This window comes from Lepidochelys kempii, chromosome 3 (assembly GCF_965140285.1).
Source record: "Lepidochelys kempii isolate rLepKem1 chromosome 3, rLepKem1.hap1, whole genome shotgun sequence".
NCBI lineage: Eukaryota > Metazoa > Chordata > Testudines > Cheloniidae > Lepidochelys > Lepidochelys kempii.
This window is the reverse complement of record NC_136382.1, coordinates 182,385,466-182,403,871: the sequence shown is the minus strand read 5'-3', so window position 1 is coordinate 182,403,871 and position 18,406 is coordinate 182,385,466. Positions and strand designations below refer to the sequence as shown.

The following is an 18,406-nucleotide window of genomic DNA, read 5'->3' as shown; positions in this document are numbered from 1 at the left end:
AGTTTCTGCCCTATTTTTGGTCATATTATCATCATCTATCTTTTGGAACCACACAATATGAAGTCTAAACACATGCCAATGGAAACAAAACCATAATTCATCCTGGACCATTTTACAGTATGAAAATGTGCCTACCTAGAAAAAAAGTATCAGAGCCAAACACCAAGTAGATACTCATAAAATCTTACTGCAAAGCACCCAATACTAACTACAGAATTCAAGTAGCTGAATTCCAGAGATGAGTCATAACTAATCTATACCATTTGGCTAATCAGAATATCCTTTCATCACCGCACTCTGGGGGTGGAGGGGAAATCTCAATTTGCATGTACTGCTCAAATCACTAAGGGAAGCACTCATTAATTTAAGTTTCAGAACTGATGTCTCCAAATTATATTTATTCAACTCTGTGCTTTTCAAAAGTAACATTAAAAATATAACAAATCCTGGGTACTTCCAGGGAGGAGTGGGAAAAATTATAGATTCTCCCTCTCCCCCCAACATTCAGAAGAGGAAAGCGCTTAAGTATTAAAAATGTTTTCATCAACAGTGGCGGTGAGGATATTCAATGAATTTCAGTTATTTTGTAATTTGTCTGATACATGCTAAGGAAATGGCTGCATCTTATTTTAAAACTGCCCTATATAAAGCAACATAAAATAGTTGTTAATTATATGCATTCAATTCTAATTTAAACACCATCCCCATCATAATATTGCCAGCCAGCTACATTTTGTTGTTGCTGACATAAATGATCAACTTGAAAAGTTTTTTTTTAGAAAGCAATATTATTTAAACATAATGGTGTTAGTTTATTCTTATCCTGAAGAGTCTAAAAGGTGGGAGAGAGGTGATTTGCTTGAATTTACACAAAGCCTATAAAGGATATGTGTTTTATCAACAGAAATGTGTGCTATGTTTCCACTGACAGAACAGCATATCTTGCATAATACCACACCAAACATGCAATTCAAAAGGTGTAAGAGTAAAATTAGGAAACAGGTTCAGCATATTGAATGAATGCTGAATTGGCAGAGGAAAAGCTGTAGTATGTGCATTCAGGTTTATTCAGTGTTCTTCAAAAAGGAGGAGTGTGACAGGTTCGGTCACAGAGAACCCCTTGGGACTGTCACCTGATGTGCTGAAATTTCCTCTAAGCCCATTTTCCCGCCAGCTTGGATTCCAAAACCCTACCTTGTTGAGCCAGACACACTAGCCTGCTGCAACACAGACTCAGGGTCTGGGCCATGCCCCCAAAGCTGCAGACTTTAACCAAAAACAGCTCAGCAGGTTACCTCTCCAGCACCCAGACATCCAGTTCCCAATGGGATCTAAACCCCCAAATAAATCCATTTTACTTTGGATAAAGTTATTCAGGGTAAACTCATGAATTGTCCACCCTCTATAACACTGATAGAGAGATATGCAGAGCTGTTTGCTCCCCCAGGTATTAATCACTTACTCTGGGTTCATTAATAAACAAAAGTGATTTTATTAAGTATAAAAAGTAGGATCTAAGTCATTTCAAGACATAACAGACAGAACAAAGTAAGTCACCTAGCAAAATAAAGCAAAAACATGCATGTCTAAGCCTAATACATTAAGAAACTGATTACAAGTAATATCTCACCCTCAGAGATGTTCACAGACTAGACGCCTCCCTAGTCTGGGCCCAACCCTTTCCTGTAGTACAGTCCTTGTTAGTTCCAGCAGACATCTCAGGTGGTAAGCAGAGGCTCTCTCATGACTGGCCACCTCTTTTGTCCTGCTCCATCCCGTTTTATAGTTTGGCACAAGGTGGGAATCTTTTGTCTCTCTGGGTCCCCAACCCTCCTTCTAAATGGAAAAGTACCAGATTTAAGATGGATTCCAGTATCATATGACTGGGTCACATGTCACTGAACGGCCCCTAGTTTCCATTCTTCCTGGGTTGGCCCCCATGTATACAGGAAAGTTTGCAGGTAAATAAACCATTTACAACCAATTGTCCTAATCAATGGGAGCCATCAAGATTCTAAACCACCATTAATGACCCACACTTTGCATAATTACAATAGGATCACAGAGTTATACTTCATATTTCCAGCTTCAGATACCAGAATGATACATGCATTCAAATAGGATGAACACACTCAGTAGATTATAAGCTTTGTAATGATACCTGACAAGAGACCTTTTGAATCAAGCATATTCCAGTTACATCATATTCACCTTCATAAGCATATTTTTATAAAGCATATGGAGTGCAACATCACAGGGAGTACAAGAGTTGACCCAAAAATCTGTATTCCAGAAAGCTTCCTGCACAACATGATCATTAAAACACAGCCAGCAAAAAATTAAAGAAAGAATAATTTTTAGGCTGAAGACCCCCTGCAAAATACACATTGGCACTCCCAGTCAGTGTCCCCTCATGTGCCTTCTCCTGCGCATATAACTACATGTTGTCCAGTTGAGTTGAGGCAGCATGGCAAGTCAGGGCTCCAGGCATGCCATGACACAGGGACCTTCATCAACTCCACCCTCACAGGACTTTCCCTGCACTATGTGCCCATGCCCACTTCACAGCAGGATGTCCTATCTCCCAGGAAGGCAGAGCAGCAGCCCCTCCACTATCAGGAGAGAGACAGGAGTGGCAGCAGGGCTCCCACCAACACTTAGCCCAGCTTCTGGGCTGTATCTTCTTGAGTAGGTGGTCTAAGGCTACTAAACTCTTTTCCTGTCGCATTCAAGGCTTGTCTATGCACAGACTGGAAGTGAAATAATTTCAATCTTAATTCAAAATAAATGTCCACACAACGACTTGCACTGTAATACCTACAGGTGTGAATTCAAACCAGTTTAGTTGCTTCAGGTCCAGTTTTGTGTAGACAAACATGCACAGAGAAATTGGCAGGGTCCCACTACTCGCATACGTACATAACTCATTGAGATGAATGAGGCACTTCACCTCTTTCAAAGCTATTGTTTCAGGCTCTCTGCAGACCCAGGCAGATGTCACTGCATCCATTATTTCCATGTCACATTTTCAAGCTATTCTTTGCAACCACGAAGGACAGAATTTTTCATTAAAAATACAATAGGCTGATATCAAATGAATCCAGGAGTTGAGGCCCTGTGCACATGCCTGTGGTATCTATGTCTTAAATCAAGACTTAGGGAGGGTAAGTAATTGGTGACTGGAGTAGTCCAACAGTAGATACACTCTTCCTTTTGGGGTAAGGGTGGGAGGGCAAGAAAATAACCAAGCAGGATTTTGTGATGGAGAATCACAATTTCCTCCTCAGATGATGCAGCTATGTACAGCCCTTTACTTAGGGCTCACTGAGACCTTACAATATGAACCTATGCCAAACTCCCTTTCTTAAATTCCAATTTACCAGTACTATCCTTTCTTCAGATTTTACAATGCTAATTTTTGTAAGAAAAATTTTCAGACAGAACTTAAAAAATACATATATTTCAGCAGAATACAGACACGCCCTCACATGATGTCGTTTCCAATTGTTTCCTGTACTGTACTCTATGCCAAAGTCATCTTCAAGAAAGGTAGTGATGCAGCTTTCCTCAGCGACTGCCAATAATTTCTATCTATACGACTGTATTGTAAAAATTCAATTAGTCAAAATTCGTAAGACTAGAAGCAGCCATTTAGTAACTCCTTTTACCATTTCTCCTATTTCAGTAAATTTTGAATAGTAAGAGTGGAGAGGGCTAATTCTCTGGAAGCATAATTTACCTGTTTAATTAAAAAGCTCTCTACTCAAGAAACATGTCCCTTTGGAGCTTATTTTCAATATACAACAAAAATATATAGGTGATATAACTACTGCTAAACTGAAGAATCTTTACAATAAGATTTAACAAACTTTTTTTTAATTTAGGCAGCAAATTATTAACACTATTTTGATTTCAACTGTTGTATTCTCCTCACTACTTTTATATTTATCTTATTTCTAAATTGTTTTCAGTAACTACAGACACACACAGAACTGAAGTCCTCAGTCCTAACTCTCACTGAATTAAATGGGAATGTTACCTGAATAAGGAATGAGCAAAACTGATGCCACACATCCAGCTGCTCACATGGCCCTCATCCCCATAGTACCTGAGCATTATACACTGTTTACAAGATGACAGTGTGTGTGTGTGTGTGTGTGTGTGTGTGTGTGTGTGTGTGCTTCTCTCTGCAACCAAGTGTGACGGACCCAGACCAGTGGGATACAGGAGTCTGGTCGAAGGCAAATATATTGGCCACTGGATGGCCACTGGATGAACAGTTTTCTGTTCCCTGAGTGACCAGAGCAGGAGCTGCCCAAGAGCAATCAGGAACCTGCCAGAACCAATTAAGACAGGCAAGCTAACCAAGACAGCTGGAGCCAATTAAGAACTTTCTAGATTCAATTACAGCAGACAGGGTAATCAGGACACCTGGTTTAATAAGGACCTCCCATCAGTTAGTAGGGGTGTGTGCCAGGAGCAGGGAGTGAGAATGTGTGCTGCTGGAGGAGTGAAGAGTTCAAGTGTGATCAAGCTTCAGGAGAAAGATCCTGCAGTGAGGATAAAGAAGGTGCTTGGGGGAAGGAGCCCAGGGAGTTGTAGCTGTCACACAGCTGATACAGGGAACATTGTGGACAGCTGCTATCCACAGGGCCCTGGGATGGAACCTGGTGTAGAGAGTGGGCCCTGGGCTGGAACCTGGTGTAGAGGGTGGGTCCAGGTTCCCCCCCACCCCGCAACTCCTGATCGGACACAGGAGGAGTTGACCTGGTCTGTGAGAAACACCAGAAGGGAAGGTCTAAATTGGAAAGGGATCTGCCCTGTCCCGACCCACTAGGTGGGACACAGAGACTGTGGGGATTGTTCTCAGTTTCCCCCATGCTGGCCAGTGATGAGGTTAGCTGAGTGGATGGCAGGTTTGAGCCACTAGCAAGAGTGGCCAAACTGAGGGCTGCCGTGAATCTCTGAGGCAAGCAAATCTGCCAATAAGCGCAGGACCCACTGAGGCAGAGGAGGAACTTTGTCACACAAGAAGCAGGCTTAGCCGGTGTCATAAATATAAAGGGAAGGCTAACCACCTTTAAATCCCTCCTGGCCAGAGGAAAAACCCTTTCACTTGTAAAGCGTTAAGAAGCTAAGAAACCTCGCTGGCACCTGCCCAAAATGACCAATGAGGAGACAATACTTTCAAAGCAGGGGCAGGGGGGAACAAAGGCTCTGTCTGTGTGATGCTTTTGCCAGGACCAGAGCAGGAATGCAGGTCAGAACTCCTGTAAAGAGTTAGTAAGCAATCTAGTTAGATATGTGTTAGATTCTGTTTTGTTTAAATGGCTGATAAAATAAGTTTGTGCTGAATGGGATGTATATTCCTGTTTTGTGTCTTTTTGTAACTTAAGGTTTTGCCTAGAGGGATTCTTTATGTTTTTTTAATCTAATTACCCTGTAAGGTATTTACCATCCTGATTTTACAGAGGTGATTCTTTTACTTTCTTCTATTAAAATTCTTCATTTAGAACCTGATTGCTTTTTCATTGTTCTTAAGATCCAAGGGTTTGGGTCTGTGTTCACCTATACAAATTGGTGAGGACTTTTATCAAGCCTTCCCCAGGAAAGGGGGTGTAGTGCTAGGGGGGATTTTTTGGGGGGGAGATGTTTCCAAGTGGGCACTTCCCCTGTTATTTTTGTTAGACACTTTGGTGGTGGCAGCATAAAGGTTCAAGGACAAAAGGTAAAAGTTTGTACCTTGGGGAACTCTTAACCTAAGCTGGTAAGAATAAGCTTAGGGGGTCTTTCATGCAGGTCCCCACATCTGTACCCTAGAGTTCAGAGTGGGGAAGGAACCTTGACAGCGGGTTTAAGCTGTTTGCTTTCTGATGGGTTGATTCTCCACTTCTGCAGAAAGTCTGTTAGAGGGCTTAAAAAGGAAGGAATCTCTCTCTTTCCATAAGGAGGGCAAGTTTTATCTTCCCCATCATAGAATTGGTTGGCAGCTGCCTCCAGAATTTCTTTCCCACTGCAAAGAGCAACAAGGGGACAGGGATGTGTAATACACCCACAGGCTACATCACACTCCACCCTAGCTCCATTGGAGTTACATGGGGATGCATATCCCTTCCCAACAGTTCCTCCAGTATATGCCATTTGGGCTTTGCTAGACTGAATAGTAGAAGTCCCAATGTAACCTTAACCATAGTTGTTGTTGTGAAATACATATATTTGTCAAGATGTTCTGGGCCAGATCCACAGCTGCTGTAAATAGCTACATTGAAGCCCCTGGATCTATGCTGATTGATGCCAGCTGAGGATCTGACGGTTGAAAAATCTTGTACATGTTTCAAATACTGGAATATTTAGTGAGACACTAATCTAAAGATGCAGTGGTAGACAAAGTTAGCTATCACACATAGAACAATAAATGCAAAGAATCATTTATAAGACAAAGTTCTTCACTTGCCTTTATTAAACAATCACACCTTTTTAAATTAACCTGTGTATATCGTTCAGCAGTTGTTTCTTTTCAGCACTGAATATCAAGACACAGTCTACTGTGCTGAAAGCTGCTAGCTTTCCAAAAAATGAAAGAGCTTGCCAATAAATCACATCTGATTTACCATATGCCACTTTGTTCTGCCAAGCATCACCAGCCTGTTCTACTTTTAAGCAAATTTCATTATATTATAGCTCAGAGCAATGCTCATTAAAAGTATTACTGAAAATGTCAAGTTGTTTTTATATTAAAAGTGACTATTTTCACCAAGAAGGCAGTCTGATATTTATTGAAAATGGATATTTTAAAGAGCTAATCTCAACCTCATAACTCATTTCTAAAACTGTCAGTATCGTTCTTGAGGGTGAGGGATGAAGGCACTGTTTGCAGCTTTAACCATCTCCTGCTAATGTTGACAGCTTTCATAGGATTGTCCATTCTGTGACATTCCAATGGACATTCTCCAATTGCCATGCACTGGTCCCTCTAGAGATGCCTTCTCCACTTGGTCTCTTTTATTATATCTCAGGATATACTCTTCTGCTGCTGAATACATCTGGTGTATACAAGAGGATCAATCCAGTCAGCTGTTGGTCATATTCTGAAAGGTGTAGAGTGCATTAAAACACAACATAGTAGGTGCTCGGCACACTACAGGATCAGTCTCTAGCTGGTAAGCCATCTAAAGACTGATCCAAATGCTGGGCTGACAAACTCAATGTTGCAACACTTGACTCAGTATGTGGAACAGTGTGTAAGTCAGCACAAATTCTGCCCATGCTTTGGGTTACAGTCAACAAAGGGAATCACTATCAACTCCTGCTGTTTTCGCTAAATTTAATAATTTGATGATTCATTGTTGAATCAAACAGTCTGGCAAAATTAACAATGAACTTCCCTTAGAATAAATTAGATTCATCCAATGTTTTTCATGGCCAAATACTTCTCAGCAAATAGTCTATTTAATATATATATATAACACACACTTTGTCACAGCTTTACTGGGAAATTTAAAAACACTTCAAGGGTTTAAATATTTTCCCATTTAAAGGCTGGTAACTATATTGCCTGTAAGCAAATGAAAAATATGATTAATTGTTGTTTACAGCATATGAATAACACAATCCAATATGCAAATGACAGTCCAGTATTGGTTTTTCAACTGATGGAAATCTGCTTTAGGGGCTCTCACAAATTTTGAGCAATCAGAATGACTTGGCAGTTAACATGTAGTGGTTTAGTTAAATTTGAAACAAGACACTGAAAAATATGCTGTGTATTTTTGTTGTTGTTGTTGTTGTATAGGTCTTCTTCCATAGTGAAGTCCAAAAACCACAAACAACCAATACGGTATTACCCTCTTCACAGCCTCTAGCATGGTGCTTCTAGGGATGCAGTACTCACCTGCTGTCCAAATGTTGATTTTCCAGCTATTTAGAAATCCATGGAAAAAAAAATTAGCTCTATTTGTTCCATAATGGCCATGGGTTTCTTTGTTTACTAGAAGTAAAGTTAGATCAGTTCTTATAACTTGCTAGTCATTCGGTGGGCAATCCGCACTCTTCTATCCATGCAGTCCTGTTCTCATTGCTGGCTCCAAAGATACAGGAGAAAAAACACCTTTTTTCCTTGCACAATTTTAGCTCATTTTGCTATCTTGGACAAATCCTGTCACCTTCCTCTCACAAGCAGTCACAATGAATTTAATAAGTCTTGAGGGACCAGATCTGAATAAATGCTGCCCTTCAGTTATAACAGTCTCAGTTCTTAATTTTCACTGTCCCTATCTTTAAAAAAAAATCCAATGAAGGAACTTCTCTGAAATGGCTCCTTAATGCTCTAGTATTGAACTTTTGTTAGCTATAGTATTTTATTTTTTTAAATGTTATCTATATTCAGTAACTTCCATACTTTCATATATTTGGAACAAATTAAAACCATTTTATAAGTACATAGTATTAAAACAAATTTAGTCTATCATGTCAGATATTCTTCTATCAGTAGATTCATTTCCAGATATCATTTTAATTCACACTGGGTAAACAGGCAGCAAATTATATTTGCCCACCACCATCTGAAATGTCTATCAAAGATGAGAACAAAATCATGATCTTAAAATTGCTCTTCCTGGGAATACAAGACTTAAAAAAACACAAGTAGACAATTTTCCCCACTAAAATGTAATTAGCAGAGAACTATACCTACAGCTTTTTATTTTTGTTTTCTTTATATTTATAATTTAAATTGTAATGAATAAAATTCACTGGGGCAAATGTGAAAGAAAAGCAAAATCAGCAAATAGTCTGCTCACCGTAGATATTTAAAATACATCTGGATTACTGAACTTTCAAGGCAGTATATTTGGTTTGAAACATTTATTTAGTCCTTTTTTACGTATCCATTTTGCAGCCAATGTTTGAATAATTTATTAAAAGCCTGAACAAAAATATGCTGTGACAAAGACGGATCAGTTGAAGTCTTTGGAAGTTTTCATCCAAATTGAGTACACATCGTTAAAGAACAAAATGAGATAGTAATTCATGTTTGTATCAAATTGTTAGGTAGCTGCTTAATAACAGGTTTTCTTTTTTCCTTGTCCTTACTAAAGCCAAACAGCACACATGTTTTGGATATCTGACTCACAGTCCAAAAATAAAATCAGGAAGGTCAGGAAAAACAATAGATGATGCAGTGGCATCTGTTGGCATATTTGAGAAGCAGAGGATACACAATATAGATCTGTAGTATTACATACTTCAACTGAGAAGAAACTGCTAAAACTTGACTGTGTTATAGGTTATGCTATAGGGTGCTTAGTACATAGGTGACAAGCCAGCTAGCAGCATAGTTAGGGGAGAGGGCCTGCAGGGACCAGGAAGAAACTTGCAGGGGACCTAGGTCCTGGAAAAAGACTGGGAAAGGACCCCACCACCACGCTTGGTCCTACTCCAGCTAGGTAGGTAGACCACCTGGTGGAGATTCCTGCAGTGTGAACAGCAGCAGAAGCCTTATGAGGAAGATGCTTTAGGAGGGGCCAGGTTGCAGGGCCTGCTGTATCTGTTTTAGTTTGTGTTGTATTGTTTTGGTATTGGAGAATAAATCCATCCCTAAAGAAAAGGACTGAAATTCTGCTTCTGTTCTGGACCTGAATTGGTATATTGGGAACTGGTCCACTAGCTTAGAGCTAAACATGATTCAGCTGCAAGAACAGGCACATCAAACCATATTCATCAGCGGGCACCAATTTGTCAACATATCCTAGTAATCTGTCCCTACCTTGAGCACCTACACGGGGAAGGGCACACCTGCGCTTCAGACTGGAATCACTCTGATTTAAGTGTTTAAATGCAACTCTGATTAATGTTGCCAGTGTCTCTGTATTGATTCCGATTACTCTTCCTTTTATACACTCTTTCTTAACTTTTGATGCTCTAATGAGCTGAAAGTGTTGCAATGACTTTGAGCTATCCAGCTGCCTTTAAAAACCAACTCTTAGAACATCTATCCACATAGGCCAGAAGATTAAGAGCTGTCCTTGAAAAGCAAATAACTATTTTTCCCCTCCTTAACATTTTTTAACACCACATTTTAATCTTATTTCCTGAAAACTTCTTCATTTTCTAATTCTGCGTAGAATTTTCTGAAGATATTTATTCTGGAAATCTAACAATAAGATTTTGATCTTGGTCACAGGAGACTTCTCAGGCTGCAGTCACATAATGATTTCAGCCCATACCTAATAAAATATAGGTTCCACTTTATTTTTCAAACCTTAAAATATGCTCAGCTTTGGTTCACTAAGTTTTGGGTAATGGTTTAAGTTAATTCTTAGCATATCTGAATGAATTAGTTCACCTGAACCACCAAAATGTATTCAGTGTCTGCCATTATGTCTCTATTGATTTTAACATAGCTACTTACCCCCTCTGGTATTTTATTATTATTATTTATAAATCTATTTACTTGTTGAACCTGGGAGGCAGTGACCATGCAATGGTCGAGTTCAGGATCCTGACACAAGGAAGAAAGGAGAGCAGCAGAATACGGACCCTGGATTTCAGAAAAGCAGACTTTGAAAACCTCAGGGAACTGATGAGCAGGATCCCTGGGAGAACAACATGAGGGGGAAAGGAGTTCAGGAGAGCTGGCTGTACTTTAAAGAATCCTTATTGACGTTACAGAGACAAACCATCCCGATGTGTAGAAAGAATAGTAAATATGGCAGGCGACCAGCTTGGCTTAACGGTGAAATACTTGCTGATCTTAAACACAAAAAAGAAGCTTACAAGAAGTGGAAGATTGGACAAATGACCAGGGAAGAGTATAAAAATATTGCTCGGGAATGCAGGAGTGAAATCAGGAAGGCCAAATCTCACCTGGAGGTGCAGCTAGAAAGAGATGTTAAGAGTAACAAGAAGGATTTCTTCAGGTATGTTAGCAACAAGAAGAAAGTCAAGGAAAGTGTGGGCCCGTTACTGAAGGAGGGAGGCAACCTAGTGAGAGGATGTAGAAAAAGCTAATGTACTCAATGCTTTTTTTGCCTCTGTCTTCACGAACAAGGTCAGCTCCCAGACTGCTGCACTGGGCAGCACAGCATGGGGAGGAGGTGACCAGCCCTCTGTGAAGAAACAAGTGGTTCGGGACTATTTAGAAAAGCTGGATGAGCACATGTCCATGGGGCCAGATGCACTGCATCTGACAGTGCAAGGGAATTGGCAGATGTGATTGCAGAGCCATTGACCATAATCTTTGAAAACTCATGGTGATCCGGGGAGGTCCCGGACGACTGGAAAAAGGCTAATGTAGTGCCCATCTTTAAAAAAGGGAAAAAGAAGGATCCTGGGAACTACTGGCCAGCCAGCCTCACCTCAGTCCCTGGAAAAATCAAGGAGCAGGTCCTCAAGGAATCAATTCTGAAGCACTTAGAGGAGAGGAAAATGATCAGGAACAGTCAGCATGGATTCAGCAAGGGCAAGTCATGCCTGAATAATGTAATTGCCTGCTATGATGAGATAACTGGCTCTGTGGATGAGGGGAAAGCAGTGGACGTGTTGTTCCTTGACTTTAGCAAAGCTTTTGACACGGTCTTCCACAGTATTCTTGCCATCAAGTTAAAGAAGGATGGGCTGGATGAGTGGATGATAGGGTGGATAGAATGCTGGCTAGATTGTCAGGCTCGACGGGTAGTGATCAATGGCTCCATGTCTAGTTGGCAGCCGGTAGCAAGTGGAGTGCCCCAAGAGTCAGTCCTGGGGCCGGTTTTGTTCAGTATCTTCATTAATGATCTGGAGGATGGTGTGGATTGCACCCTCAGCAAGTTTGCAGATGACACTAAACTAGGAGGCGAGGTAGATATGCTCGAGGGTAGGGATAGGATACAGAGGGCCCTAGACAAATTAGAGGATTGGGCCAAAAGAAAACTGATGAAGTTCAACAAAGACAAGGGCAGAGTCCTGCACTTAGGACGGAAGAATCCCATGCACCTCTACAGACTAGGGACTGAATGGCTAGGTAGCAGTTCTGCAGCAAAGGACCTGGGGATTACAGTGGACAAGAAGCTGGATATGAGTCAACAGTGTGCCCCTTGTTACCAAGAAGGCCAATGGCATATTGGGCTGCATTAGTTGGAGCATTGCCAGCAGATTGAGGGATGTGATTATTCCCCTCTATTCACCACAGGTGAGGCCACATTGGACACAGTATTGTGTCCAATGTTGGTCCCCCCACTACAGAAGGGAGGTGGACAAATTGGAAAACGTCCAGTGGAGGGCAACAAAAATAATTAGGGGACTGGAACACATGACTTATGGGGGAACTGGGATTGTTTAGTCCGAGGAAGAGAAGAATGAGGGGGGATTTGATAGCTGCTTTCAGCTACCTGAAAGGGGGTTCCAAAGAGGATGGATCTAGACTGTTCTCAGTGGTAGCAGATGACAGAACGAGGAGTAATGGTCTCAAGTTGCAGTGGGGGAGGTTTAGGTTGGATATTAGGAAAAACTTTTTCACTAGGAGGGTCGTGAAACACTGGAATGCGTTACCTAGGGAGCTGGTGGAATCTCCTTCCTTAGAAGTTTTTAAGATCAGGCTTGACAAAGCCCTGGCTGGGATGAATTAGTTGGGGATTGGTCCTGCTTTGAGCAGGGGGTTGGACTAGATGACCTCCTGAGGTCCCTTCCAACCCTGATATTCTATGATTCTATGATGCCCTAGTGAAGGATCGGGTTCTGATTTGTGCAGGTGCTGCACAAACATGGAAATAAGAAAGTTGCTGCCCTAACACATTCACGTTGTAACAATATTCCACACAGTTTTAATACCATTTACTTAATGCTGATGCTGATTTCGGTTAGCAATAGTTGTCTCATGTATATGTTGAGTAGGAGAAGGGAACTAAGATAGATCCCTGTGGGAGTTTGCAAGTGAGCAATTTTGAGGAGGAGGAACAGTTACGTGTTGCCACATTCTAGATTCCATTCAAAAGTAGTGACTTAAGCTTTTAACATACGTACTAATGTCATGCTGGCACGAGTAACAGCTTATGGGTGATGGTCAAAAAAGTAGAGTCAGAAAATAAGTATTTTCTGCTAAAAATATAGAAATGTGGAAAAATATTTCACGTGTTGGTATTTTTCCATATACTGTCTTTCTAAATCCCTCCCCAGATTTTTTTCTTTAAAGATCTTGTCAATCTGTGCTGGATCTCCTATTATGATCTTTCCTATAAGCTATGTGTTGTAGGCCAGTGTTGGCTAATATCTCTTCATGGCTCTCATTCCCCAAACAGTTTTATATTTGTCTTCTGTTACCCCTTTGCAAACTCAGAAATATCCTTCCAATATAAATGACTGAAGTTGCATATATGGGTCAAATTCATCCCTCTGTTACTGGAGGTTGCATGGGTGCAGACTTCATGGGTGTAACGGAGGGAATAATTTGAACTACATGCAATTGAAATGGAGGAATATAGTTGGGGGGGGGAAGTGCCTGGGTTCTGCATACAAATTATAGATACTATGCATTGGTTTACAGGGTAAAAAAAGTACTTTGAACAACACGGAAACAGTGGAAAGGCATCGTGTAGGGGTGCACTCCATGTGATGAGGAAGGTGTCCCCTCAAGATCGGTGACCTAGTCCTGCTCTTGAGCAGAATTCTGGACATCTGGCTTTGTTGGGTATGGTGAAGAGATCTACATTCAGGAACACACAGGGGTGGAATACATGCTGTTGAGCTTTTTTGTTTAATTTCCACTCATGATCTTGTGAGAACTTCCTGTTCAATTTGTCTGCCTTGGAATTCTGATGTCCAGGGAGGTACGCTGCCAACAGTTTGATGTCATGCTGGATACACTAATTCCACAATTTCAGTGTTTCTGAGACCAGGGATCATGACCTGGCTCCCCCTTGTCCGTGGATGTAGAACATGCAGGCAATGATGTCCGTCCTTATTCTTATGGTCTTTTTTCTGATCAGTGTTAGGAAGCACTGGCATGCATTGCAGACTGCATGCCGCTCTATGAGGCTGATATGCAATGTAGATTCTGAGAGGGACTATCTGCTCTGCACAGTTTGGGTCTGTATACGTACTCCTCAACTGATTAGGAAGGTGTCAGTTGTCATTATCAAGGATGGTGTTGGTTTTAGAAAAGGGACCCCCCCCCATGCAGACATTTTGGGGTTATGTTCACCAATCTAATGAATCCTTGATCTTGATTAGTATGGATAGGAGTTTGTTTAGGCAGTGTCAGTGGGGCATGTACACTGTATGTAGCCATACCTGGAGACAGTGCATGTGTAGCCTGATATGTTTTTTCATGAACATGGCCACTGCCATATGGTCAACCAGTTGTACGCATGTCCTGGAAGAGATCTGTAGGCCAGTTCTTATTGTGGAAATGAGATTCACTACTGCAAAAAATCTGTGAGTTGGGAGGAAGGTTCTGGCTTGAATAGTACCCAACTAGTCCCCAATAAAAATTCCAGATGCTGCACTGGAGTCCATACTGATTTTTGCATGTTTATCTGTACACTGATATTTGAGAAAAGGTCCATTGTTTTTCTCAAGGCTTCAACAGCTTTGACTCTGGATGGAGCCTTGAGGAGGCAGTCATCCAGATATGGGAATGTTACAATCCCTTGTTTGCATATGTGCACCACCACCATGGTGAGGACCCTGGAAAATACCCTAGGTGATGCCAAAAAGCCAAAGGGTAGCATCTTGTATTGGTAATGAACCTGAGAAATCAACTGTGGGAAGGGTGTATGGTGATATAAAAGTATGCATATTGGAGGCTGACGGCAGAGAACTAGTCCCCCTGTTTCACTGCTGGAAAAATTGTTGATAGTGTGACCATCTTGAACTGTTGTAGTCTGATGAACTTGTGATGTTCCCTCAAATCTAGGATAGGCCTCCACACACCAGATTTCTTTTGGATCAGAGAACAGTGGAAATAGAAACCCTTCCCCCTGTGCTGGGATGGGACCAGTTCTATGGCCCCCCAGTCGCAGAAGGTGGTTTATTTCTTCCATTAGCAGGTGTTCATGAGAAGGGTCCCTGAAGAGGGACAGGGAGAGGTAGGGGGTGGGTGGGAGAGAACATAGGCACCGACTCCATGGGTGCTCTGGGGCTGGAGCACCCACGGGGAAAAATTGGTGGGTGCAGAGCACCCACCTGCCCCCGCGCCCCAGCTCACCTCCTGTTGGCGCCTGTGGGAGAGAGATGAACCGCATGGCTACCCTTTGTTGACAATTTCAAAGACCCACTTCTCCAAAGTGATTTCTTGCCATGATGGATAGAAAGGGGTCAAACAGTTGCCAAACTGATGGTCTGTTGAAGATGGTTGGAACATCTGGACTAGAGGAAGGCATCTCGGGGCCTCAACCATTTACCAAGCTATAACATAAACACTACTATTAGTGCTAATACTAAAGACTAGGGATGACGGAAGGGCTCTGCTCAGGATTCTGTCCCAGACCAAAGGCGGTTGAGAAGGAACTGAGGGCGGTAGGACCGCACAGCACTATATAGATACCACTCACAGCGCGAGACAGTGAGGAGCGCATGTCCAGCCCAACGGACACTGCTACTAAAGTTCTCCGATCTCAAGCACAGGAGGTGCTACCACTACTACAGAGGAGCGTTCGCAGAAGAATAGGTTGTTACAGTAACAAAAGTTTGTTTTCTGAATCGTTCAACTGCTCAGAAAGAAAAAAACTGACAGTGCACCTGTTGGAGCTAATCTTTCTTTTTTTTGTTGTTTTTAGCAAAGCATTTATCACACTGAGTACCTGCTCCAAAAGCTTCTGCTTTTAATAGGTCAGGTTATAATGGTCTTCCAATATCAGGTATGCGACCAGGTTATATTTGGGTTTTGCATATCAAGCAATAAGATAGGATCATATTTCTCATTAAATGAAAATTAAACCTTCTCCCACAAGGTTTAAATCACATTTTACTTGACCCCTTATCTCAAAGGACCATTTTGCATTCTGATAAAATAAAACAGAAATAAACGTGTTGATTAAAAATAACCAAATACATGGCAAAAAGCAAGCAGAAATTTGCCTTCTCTATATTTGCTTTTTAATAATGTTCAACATTCTTCAGCTGGAAGAGTCTACAGCTGTGCAGCAATTGAGAAACAAGTAACTACAGGATCCAGTTGCCTGGAAACAGCCTGATTACAGCAGCCATTGTAAACTATGAGGAAATTATACCTGATCTTTTAGGATCATTTGCCGAGGCTCATTATGGTAACAAGAAAATTTACACTTCAGTCAAAACTTTACACAAAAATAAGAGTAAAACCACCAAGACTACTGTTTCTCTTCGGAAGAAACAAATTTAAATATTTGAGGGCAGAACCACCAGAGTTTTCCAAAAGTCAAACAGAACAACAATAACAAAAATCGTATCAGTATCCTACTCCAGGAATATTCAGAATCAAGGGGTCAAGATACAGTCTACAGCAAATAATCTATGAGAATGCAGTGGCTAACACTGTGGTGTACAAGCCAACAGCAGCCAGAGAGAGGAACTAATAATGGATATTTGTATTCTGCTGCAGTGCTCCTTTAGCTAGCACTTACATGTGCATCTAAAGCACAACTTTCAATCAGACATTGCCATTAACAGCTGCTTTGAAATGAACACCCATTTGTTTCATTTTGCCTTGACAGGCTGGAGAGATTTAGCCAGCTTTTCACTTGTGCAATGTAACAGAAGGAAATCTCCAAAAAGGGTGCAGAGTTAAAATAAAAAATAATACCCAGTAATCTCATCCGGGGGAGAGAGGAAAGGGGAGAGAGAAAAGGATAGATAAAAACAGCTACCATCAAATAGCTCTCTTTCCGACAGCAACAGATTAAATTCATTTCATTCTGAATGCCTTATGTTGGTATCTTTTTTTAGATGAAGTTGCAGCAGAAATATAAGGCTTCATAGCCTGGTTGTAGGGCCAGCAAGGTTTAACCAGGGCCAGATTCTCCTGCCCTTACTCATATGAAACAGACCCTTACTTCATGAGTAATCTCATTGAAACCAATGTGACTAAAATAAGAGCAAAGTATAACTCAGTGTAAATAAGGGTGGCACAATTTGGCCTTCAATTAGCATTTCATTAGAGCATTACCTATGTCAGAGTTGTAGATGGTGGACAGGAAGAGACATCTTGAATTATATACTTCAACTGTCCTTTATGGTGCAAGATTTCCATCTGTTCTGGTCTCATCAGTATTTTACCTAGCCAACAAATACACCTCCTCACATATGTTTCAGATATGCCTTAGCAAATCTTTCCAATGCTTGTTTTCCTGGTTGTTAAGGCATTTACTCTCTATGCTGTTCAGTAACCTCTTCAGTGTTTGCAAAAATCATATTACCTATACAAGACCCACCTCTTATCAATTTCAATAGTGCTCAATCTCACCTTTGACTTTCCTTATGTGTCACACCTCCTGACCATCTAATCATTTGCCTTTTTCAGGAAACCAGTGTACCAATATCCTTTAACCAGCTACCCAACAAAGGTTTAAAGAGGTTTCTAAGGGACCTAACCCCACTGCAATTTTCAAGATAAACAGTGGATGTGAAAACTGGATCCTAATGAGCTGATATGAATTATTTTGTCTCTTATCAGGAAATAGATATTTAAAAAATATCAAGAACAAACCAATGGTTTATGCAGAGAATTAATAAAACCTGAAGCTGAAATTTTTTGCAGTATAATAGCTAAGCATAGCATCAAGTAAGTGAGTTAATCCCGTAGTCTCTGAGGCTAACACCACAGTTCCCTTCACCCTTGTTCATGGGGGTGAGGGTTGCTACCAAAAATCCACCTGGTTTCTAACTTCATCATACAGGTGGGGGTTGGTCTTTCCAGCTCATTCTCTCTCCAGGTACAGGCTAACGGAAAAGGGATGGATGAAGGAGCATTTTAGTGACCCTGGGCTGTGACACACTGCTAGAGATATACCTTGCTCAGTAAGCATGTCCTTGCTAAATTCACAGCAACACAATTGTCATAGCAGGGCAGTGATGGAAAGAAGCAGTCCCACTGCCACTGGCATTCATTGCTGTGTAGGTTATGAAAGGATGTGTTTTATGAAGGGAAGCAGCAAGGCAGACAAGTCGTTCTATTTAACACCACAGGCAACTCTTAACATTCTAACTAGCAGGCTCCAAATACAGATCTCTAGTACCTCAGTATGCCTTTCTCCCAGCCCTAATTTGTACATAAGTTTAAAAATAAAACTCCAGCTTTTTAAAATGTGTTAAGCTAAAGGCCATATGCTAAAGACCTCAAGGTCTGTACTGTTCCATTGTTCTCTTTTAAGTGAGACATGTTGATTTTTCCTATTTGTGATCCTCTTACTAACTCAGTTCTGCAGTATTTGCAACTAATACTCCCAAAGCATTTAGA

General features: G+C 41.2%; 1 protein-coding gene across 23 annotated transcripts in view; it reads right to left on the bottom strand.

Annotated features, from left to right (window-relative positions):
• Positions 1-18,406, bottom strand: part of NRXN1 (neurexin 1) — a 1,265,182-nt gene that overhangs the window by 949,261 nt on the left and 297,515 nt on the right. Inside the window, exon 1 of one of the 23 annotated variants that reach the window (XM_073339214.2) lies at positions 1,631-1,648. The exons of the other annotated variants lie outside the window; for them this stretch is intronic. The gene's annotated coding sequence lies outside the window, so the exon portion shown is untranslated. Of the gene's footprint in view, positions 1-1,630; positions 1,649-18,406 lie in introns of those variants that run through there. 23 annotated transcript variants of the gene reach the window in all.